The sequence below is a fragment of the Thamnophis sirtalis genome, unplaced genomic scaffold (assembly GCF_051295495.1).
Source record: "Thamnophis sirtalis isolate CommonGarterSnake01/CBP01778 unplaced genomic scaffold, rThaSir2_p1.2 scaffold_10, whole genome shotgun sequence".
Lineage (NCBI taxonomy): Eukaryota > Metazoa > Chordata > Lepidosauria > Squamata > Natricidae > Thamnophis > Thamnophis sirtalis.
The window spans coordinates 34,263,141-34,272,163 of NW_028261390.1; the positions used below are offsets into that span (position 1 = coordinate 34,263,141).

Genomic DNA, 9,023 nt, shown 5'->3' on the forward strand with positions numbered 1-9,023 from the left:
TTGGCTTTGCTTGGCTCCAAAAACCTGCACAAAGAGAGACACAGAAAGAAACGCCTTAATTGCTGGCACTTCACTATCTCAAGGAGGAACACAACACAGAGCACACCACACCCAGCAATAAAGACAGCTACTTACAGGGGAAGCATCGCTGGCTTGCCGGTCTTCTGCACACTACCGTATTACATTTAGGTTGAGGTTGATTGGCTTTGCTTGGCTCTGAAAACCTGCACAAAGGACAGACACAGAAAGAAATGCCTTAATTGCTGGCACTTCACTATCTCAAGGAGGAACACAACACAGAGCACACCACACCCAGCAATAAAGAGAGCTACTTACAGGGGAAGCATCGCTGGTTTGCCGGTCTTCTGCACACCACCGTATTACATTTAGGTTGAGGTTGATTGGCTTTGCTTGGCTCAGAAAACCTGCACAGACACAGAAAGATACGCCTTAATTGCTGGCACTTCACTATCTCAAGGAGGAAGACAACACAGAGCACACCATACCCAGCAATAAAGACAGCTACTTACAGGGGAAGCATCGCTGGCTTGCCGGTCTTCTGCACACCACCTAGGTTGAGGTTGATTGGCTTTGCTTGGCTCCAAAAACCTGCACAAAGGACAGACACAGAAAGAAACGCCTTAATTGCTGGCACTTACACCTTACATAAGAATGACACAATGAAAGAGATACACTCAAGTACTTACTTGTCTTATTGCTTTTCTGGTTGTTGATATCTCCATACTGTTCTTAGGCTTCCCGATTCCTCTCTTGCAGCTTTCTTCATCTTTATGCGTGGATCATCAGCTGTGTGGTGGTGTGCTCTGAGCCAAACTTTCACTGTAGGAATTGGGTCCCATCTCTCAACAGATATGCCAACAACACTTATCACCATCAGGTTACTGATGTTTGGAATAATTAGGCTTGTTCTTTGCTCTGAACATATGAGGTTCATTTTTGAGAACCCCCTTTCCGCCTCTGCTGAACTAACAGCAATTGTCCTGACAATGTCTCTAGCTCTTCTGACAGTGTCAGGAATTTTGTAGTTCTTTGGATTTTTCAGCACATTTTCCAAAAAATCCCTGTAGTCGTTCAAATCAATTTCATAATTAAAAATACGGCCAAATTCAACCAATGCTTCCTCTCTATCAGCCCATGGAACCACTACATCTTTCCTGTCCCAGCAATCTGGCTCCAAATAAGTGTTAAAGTGTAACTTTTGTGCTGCTGGCAATAGGCTACCTGTTCTTAGATGGTCGCAATCCATCAGCCTTTTCTTTAAATTGGTGATGATGCTTTCCAAAAGTTTTTCACGGGGAAGGGCAACAAACCGTTGATTTGGAGCTAAATTCATGTTTTGGAAGGCTTGTGTTTTTAGCAATTCCTCAACTTCTTTCTCATATGTGCCCTTTCTCTGTAGTAGCAATTCAACACCACCGATTGCTCGCAACACTAGCTTTTCGGCCACGATGATATTTGTCGCTCTCTCCTGTAGGGAATCTGACAGGGCAGCAATCTGATGTAGGATGTCAATCATCAGGGCCAAATCCTGCAAAAAATTTAAATTTTGAAAGCGGGAAGCCATGCCTGGGAACCTTTTGTTGCCTTGAAAAAACTGATATAGTTCTGGATAAGCACGCCACACAGCCATGGTTGCCCTTAAACTACAGGCAGCCCATCTTGGTCCCAAAACTCTGCCAATCTTCACTATTTCGATGCCCAATTGCGCAGAAATTTGGAAGAGGTCATTCTGGCTCTTGCAGGATTTGTGGAAGATGGTGTGCACTTTATCCAGGAAGATCTTGAAGTGGTTGACCTGCTTCACTTCTCTTATTGCATCATCTAGCACAAGTTGCAGGCGGTGGTTCAAGCAGTGCCAGATGATGATGTTTGGGAATTCTTGAGTTATTCTGGCGCTGACTCCAGATTTTCTTCCAAGCATAACGTTGGCGCCATCGGAGCAGAAAGCGATTAAGTTCTTCCATAGATATTCAGTGGTGAATCCAACTTTGTGCAAGCTTTCCATTGCTGCGGAATATATGGTCTCCGCATCTTGTCTCTGTAATTCCAAAAGCTCAATGAAGATGGTTGCTGGGCATTCTGGATCCTCAACTCTAACAAAAACTATCAGCACTGCTCTCATTGAAAGTGTTGAGGCTTCATCAATTATTAGGCACACCTTTCGATTATTTGCAATAATCGTTGAAAACACCGTGCTCTTGATATGTTTCGCAATGAAGTCAACAATTTTTACTGCAGATCTTCGTGAATGCAAGCCAACTCCAACATCCACTCCAAGCGTATTCAGCAAATTTACTTGCGCTTCGATGTCTGAGAATGGATTACATCTCTGCGCCAGATCGTAAACGGTGGAAAATATTGTGCAAGTACTGGATAAATGTTTATCAGTTGACTTATCCAGGGATTTGGTGAAAGCTTCCTGTTCCTGTTGCTGACTGGTCTCCACGCAAATAAGGTGTGCCTTTGACTGAAAATGTTCCCTTAATTTTTTTCTCAGCGATGCTTGTTGTACATCCTTGCTTTTCCCTGCTGGTGACACCTGGAAATGTTTCCACTCTTTGGAAACATGAATACCTTTCTCCAACACGAACATGGGTTTTGCACAGTATGCACAACCCACCTTCTTGTTGGATACTTCCAGTCCATCAAACCTCTCCTTGAAGTGTTTGTATTGCTGCAAATTCCAGCAGTCAGGAAGTTGTGAAACTGCAGTGGAGTCGATGGACTGGCTGCTTTCTCCAACCTCAACTGGTGGTAGTGGTTGTGCTGGCGGTGCTGGTGTGGCTGGCGGTGCTGGTGCGGCTGGCGGTGCTGGTGCGGCTGGCGGTGCTGGTGGTGCTGGTGGTGCTGGTGGTGCTGGTGGTGCTGGTGCGGCTGGCGGTGCTGGTGCGGCTGGCGGTGCTGGTGACTGCTTTGGATCAGCTGATTCATCAACTCTTGGCTTTTTGGAGAAGAAAGCGGTCATACTCTGTTGCCTCTTCTTCATTGTGCTAAGTAGATCTAACTGCTGCCAAAGAAATAAAACAATATTGGACTCAATTGTGGTTGTAAGTTGAGGACTCTGTAGGTAACAAGAAGGGACCTCTGCTTTCAACCAACAATGTACAGTCTTTTCAGGAAGGATGAGAAACAGGAAAGATATAAACAAACAGGAAAGATATAGTCTTTCATCCAAGAAGATAATTCAAGAATGAATGTCATATTCCCAGTGCAATACAGATTTCCTTTTTCTGAAATTTAGTTCTCAGTTCCAAAAGACAGGAATATATGAATGCATATGAAATTATGAATTAATACTTAGGTCGGTCCAAGAAGCTATTCAGAAGTTAGTGGTTAGAAGCAATCATAAAGGTAGATTACGTGGGATGTGTTTGCACAACAGTGGAAAAACAGAGATATGTAAATGAATAAATATTACAATGTGCAGGAATAAATAAATTGACAATTAAAATCAAGAAGGCTTTGAATACTTTTTCACGTGGGATTGGTTTTAGCTATTGCCAACTAACGGAAACAGGAATTAGAAAGCCAAAAGTATGAAAGAAAACACCAATTATGTAAAGAAAGGTCCCTAAAATGTATAAGGAAATATTACTAGATAATTATTAATACGTAGATAACTGTGGGACATTACACACACACACACACACAAACTATGATGGAAAACACCAAAAAATAAGAATCCCCCCCCCCCCCACAAAAGACTGCAAATGAAACCAGGTTTTTTTCCCTAAGCCTACGGACAGGAAAGACAAAGCCACTGGAATAAAAACCATCAAGGCATTGCGGGCAATTTTAAAGGACAGGCATTCACAGAACCATCAACCACCTCAGAATTACCTAAACAATGAGGGTGAAACACACTAAATCTGATTTTCTAGGATACATACAATGGCATTGAAAACAGTGACTGATGACCATTTTTCATACTTAGCGACCATTTTCATACTTAGCGACCGTTGCAGCATCCTCATGGTCACGCGATCAAAATTTTGATGTTTGGCAACAGATTCGTATTTATGATGGTTTCAGTGTCCTGGGGTCATGTAATTGCGTTTTGTGACCTTTTGACAAAGTCAAATGGGGAAACCAGATTCACTTATATTACTAACTTATCAGCTGCAGTTATTCACTTAAGAACTGTGGCCAGAAAGGTGGTATAGTGACCAAAGTTACAATGGCATTGAAAAAAGTCACTGATGACCACTTTTCACACTTAGCGACCATTTTCACACTTAGCGACCGTTGCAGCATCCTCATGGTCACACGATCAAAATTTTGATGTTTGGCAACAGATTCGTATTTATGATGGTTTCAGTGTCCTGGGGTCATGTAATTGCGTTTTGTGACCTTTTGACAAAGTCAAATGGGGAAACCAGATTCACTTATATTACTAACTTATCAGCTGCAGTTATTCACTGAAGAACTGTGGCCAGAAAGGTGGTATAGTGACCAAAGTTACAATGGCATTGAACAAAGTGACTGATGACCATTTTCACACTTAGTGACCATTTTCACACTTAGCAACCGTTGCAGCATTCTCATGGTCACGTGATCAAAATTTTGATGTTAGATCCCAAGGTTTCAGTAAAACTATTCAATCATAATTAGTTTCATGCATTAGGATTATTTCAAAGCACAAGCAATAATTCATATTGTAACCATTTCAAACTATGCCACACACAATAACTTAAAATGAAACCATTAATAATATTCCACACACAATAAGTTACAATAAAACTATTATAAAAAATTCAATGCACAATACATTTCAAAGTATTGAGTATAGAGTTTTTTAAAATGGTTTATTTTAATTTATTTTGGATAGAATCTTTTTTGAAATAGTCTAAGACAATTTTAAAAAGATTATATACAAAATAAATTAAAGTAAACCATTTTAAAGTATTCTACACTCAATACTTATATGTAAAACTATTATAAAAAATTCTATGCATTAAATAAAATATTTTAAAATACATTAAAATAATAATTAAATAAAACCGGGCCACTTACCAGCAGCAGGCAGAATCAGCAGCACTCTGATGCGATGGATGGATCCTCGTCGCGATGGCAGGCAGCAGGAACAGGTCAGACACCTGACTGGAGGGAAAAGGCTAGGGTCACTTAGGTTGCCTGGCAGACTTAGCCAGCCAGGCGAGGGTAGAGGGGGGTGGGGGGGCTTCCCTAGCGAAAACTAGGCCACCGCCACCGCCCCCAACCAGAAGACAGCCGCGCGGCGTACGCGAGGCCGCGGCTTTCGCAAGGGAAGGCCTGGAGGAGTTCCCTTGTGAAAGCTCAGCCGCCGCCGCCCCCCACCACCAGAAGACAGCCACGCGGAGTACGCGAGGCTGCGGCTTTCGCAAGGGAAAGCCTGGAGGAGTTCCCTTGCGAAAGCTCAGCCGCCGCCGCCCCCCACCACCAGAAGACAGCCGCGCGGAGTATGCGAGGCTGTGGCTTTCGCAAGGGAAAGCCTGGAGGAGTTCCCTTGCGAAAGCTAGGCCGCTGCCGCCCGGAGGCGGCCACGCAGCGTACATGAGGCCGCGGCTTTCGCAAGGGAGGCCGCCGCCGCCCCCCCACCCGGAGGCGGCCACGCAGTGTAGCTAGGCTGCTGCCACCGCCCCCCACCTGATGGCGGCCGCACGGTGTACACGAGGCCGCGGCATTCACAAGGGAGGCTGCTGCCGCCACCCCCCCCACCCGGAGGAAGCCACGCGGCATACACGAGGGCAGGGATTTCCCAAGGGAGGCCGCCGCTGCCCGCACTACCCGGAGGTGGCCACGCGGCATACGCAAGGCCGCGGCTTTCGTAAGGGAGGCCGCCGCCGCCGCCCCCCAACCCGGAGGCAGCCACGCGGCATACACGAGGCCGCGGATTTCACAAGGGAGGCCGCCGCCGCCCGCACCACCTGGAGGCGGCCACGCGTTGTATGTGAGGCCGCGGCTTTTGCAAGGCCTCCAGGCCTTCCCTTGCAAAACCTAGGCCGCTACCGCTGCTACCACCTCTACCCCCCCGGCTTCCTACCACCGCTACCACCGCTGCCATCGCCACCGCCCACCCAAAGTCCCGCCGCTACATCCCGAGTCCTGCCGCCAGGGCTTGGTTGCTTACCTGTGGGGGAAGCAGCAAACTCCTGGAAGGCGAAGGGAAGGTGTGAAGCGCGAAACAAGGCATCTCTGCAACAAACCCTTTTGAAAAGACTCTTTGAGAGAAAGATTATTTTCAAAAGAGGAATGTTAGCCGTTGGCGCCACACTTTTAAATGAGGCCAGCCCACTCACTGATTGGCTGGACTCCAGCCAAACAGTGAGCGGCAGGCTGGGCTTAGTGCAGACGGGCGGGGGAGCGTGCGACAGGGGCCAGGACCGGTACCGGCGTTCCCGGAAGTTCATTACTTCCGGGTTCACCGATGAACCGGTTCGTGCGAACTGGTGCGAACCGGTAGGAACCCACCCCTGGTTGAGTGTCCAGCGCCACGGGTTAGTGGTAGTGTTTTAGAACCTGGGAGGAGGAGAGTGTTGCCTTGTGTGTGCAGGTATGAGATGAAGGAAATTCCTACTAAAGGTTTGCCTTCAACCTGAGTAAATCCCTCTGCACATTTATCTGGCCAACCTACTCTATTGGTCCTAAAGTAGAAACCTGGCCTCTAGAAGGCAGTTTTGATTTAGATTTTGACAACAAATTTGCTGATTTTCTGGCCACCATCAGATGAACTGAAGAGAAGTTCTACCTGAGTTTCTTCCCCAAAATGACTGAGGAGTCTACGGGGATATGTTAGAAAGCTGTTGCAGCAGTAATAGTTGTCTTTAAAAGGAAAAGTAGATCTCGAGCACCACCCAGATGCAAAAGTTGTGTTAATGAACGTCTCCTTATCTGGATCTTTAAAAATATGCCAGCGCTCGCTGGGAGATCCAACCTAGAACCCTGGCCGAATGCAAACAATGTATTTGGTATTTGGTATTTATTCGATTTGTAAGCCGCCCTATTCCCTGAAGGGACTCAGGGCGGCTGAACAAAAACCAGGGGAAGGGGAAAAACAAATACAGAAAGTAAGACAAACAGGACAGTGATACAACAACTTAAAAAAGCACAGCAAACACAGCAAATTCGAGTGGGGGGGACTCAACCCCAGGCTTGCTGGGACAGCCAGGCATTAACGGCTGTCCGGAAGGCCTGAAGGGTGGCGAGAGTCCGAATCTCCACGGGGAGCTCCTTCCAAAGGGCTGGAGCAGCCACAGAGAAGGCCCTCCTCTGGGTGGTTGGCAGCCGGCAGATGGAATTCAGAGGAGGCCTAGTCTGTGGGTCTAATGGGTCTATGGGAGGTAATTGGCAAGAGGCGGTCTCTCAAGTATCCAGGTCCAATACCATGTAGGGCTTTATAAGTAATAACTAGCACCTTGAAGCGTATCCGGAGACCAATAGGCAACCAGTGCAACTCGCGGAGGATAGATGTGACGTGGGTGTACTGTGGCACACCCACAATCGCTCACGCGGCTGCATTCTGGACCAGCTGAAGTCTCTGAACACTCTTTAAGGGCTGCCCCATGTAGAGCGCATTGCAATAGTCCAGTCTTTCGATCTTCAAATGTTTTATTTTCATTTTCATTTTCAATTCATACAGTCACTTATATACTGTGCATAACCGGGGCCATATAACATTGAACAATAACCACAGCCATCCTTGTCAAAAATACTCCCCAAAATACAAGCCCAATATACCGCTTCAACCCTCCATACACCCTTTCTTTCACCCCCCTCCAACTTTCCTTTCTCCCCTCCAACATTCCCCTCTCCTACTTCCCCTCTCCCTCTATCATTACACTCCCTCCCTTCCACCTCACCCTCCTTCCGATCCTCTCTCCCACCCTCTCTACCCCTCTTCCTTCTTTCCCTCTACTCCTCCCTTCGGTGTATTTCTACTATCTATCAATATATTCAGCTTCTTATTTTTACACTAGCATTAAAAATGCAACAGTATACAAGTGCAATCATGTTACTTTAAAATCTGGCACATACTATATTTCCCCCCTCCCCCCTCCCCCCTATGACCCCCCCTCCCTTCCCCCCCGACTTCCCAGAGCCCGTACACGGTATAGCTTTTTATCAAACACAATCTAAAATATATTAAAACCAACGAAATTAAAGAAAAAAGAAGAAAAAAAAGAAAAAAAAAAGAAAAAAAAAGGTCAGTACAGTCTCTACGTTGAGCTCAGCTTCATGCCGTTCCACAAACTTTAAACAGTTTACATTATTCCTAATCTTAGTTGTTTGATCACCTACAGGATGTCCCCAGAAGTTGTTTGTGAGTTTATCTTTTAACTGTACCCTTCTCTAACTAGGGGTATTATCTTTTTATCTAAGTATCTGTGTATATCTAAACCCTTAATATTATCCCCTTTGTACCTCCTTCCCTCTATGACAATTTAAATACACTTCAAATTATTCTGTTAATTTCCTCTTCCAATTCTTTTCATTTTTGCCCTTGTTTATGTCTATGTATTTTGTTTATGTTCATCAGTACTCCTCTCAAATATGCTTTACTTACATCCCCTACAAATTCCATGAATATACCCTTATTTGTATTCAGAGCAAAGTATTCAGATAGCAATTTTTTTAACAATCATTAATATACTTTACATATCTAAATAAACCCTAAACTCTCATTTGACCTCCAAGACCTTCTTGCCTGCACTACCCTTCCCAATTCCATCCAAACTGAGTTATGGTCCAAAAAGACCCTCGCCGCAATCTTTGTCTTCTTCATCCTAGAAAATAAATCATTAGCGATTTATATAAAGTCACTCCTTAAAGGGGATTGATGTCCATCAGAGAAAGGGGTGAAGTCGCGCGCCTCTGCATTTCGAAGTTGTCCATCAAGTCTTTTTCCCTTCTAGAATTAAGTCAAATGCGATATGTCTTCCAAAGGGATCTGCTTCAATTAATTCAGCCTTAATGTCTTTTACAACTATACCATTTTTCTTTTCCGTAGCAGAGGTCACAAAATA

General features: G+C 45.2%; 1 pseudogene across 2 annotated transcripts; it reads right to left on the reverse strand.

The window, feature by feature from the left end:
- Positions 1-356: 356 nt before the first annotated feature.
- LOC148043841 (E3 SUMO-protein ligase KIAA1586 pseudogene) lies at positions 357-2,749 on the reverse strand (annotated as a pseudogene). 2 transcript variants are annotated; one of them, XR_015697816.1, is made up of 2 exons: positions 708-2,749; positions 357-425 (listed from the first exon to the last, which is right to left on the reverse strand). The product of XR_015697816.1 is annotated as an E3 SUMO-protein ligase KIAA1586 pseudogene, transcript variant X2 (transcript). The 2 variants fall into 2 exon arrangements; XR_015697815.1 differs by lacking the exon at positions 357-425 and adding an exon at positions 577-609.
- Between the last annotated feature and the right edge of the window lie 6,274 nt (positions 2,750-9,023).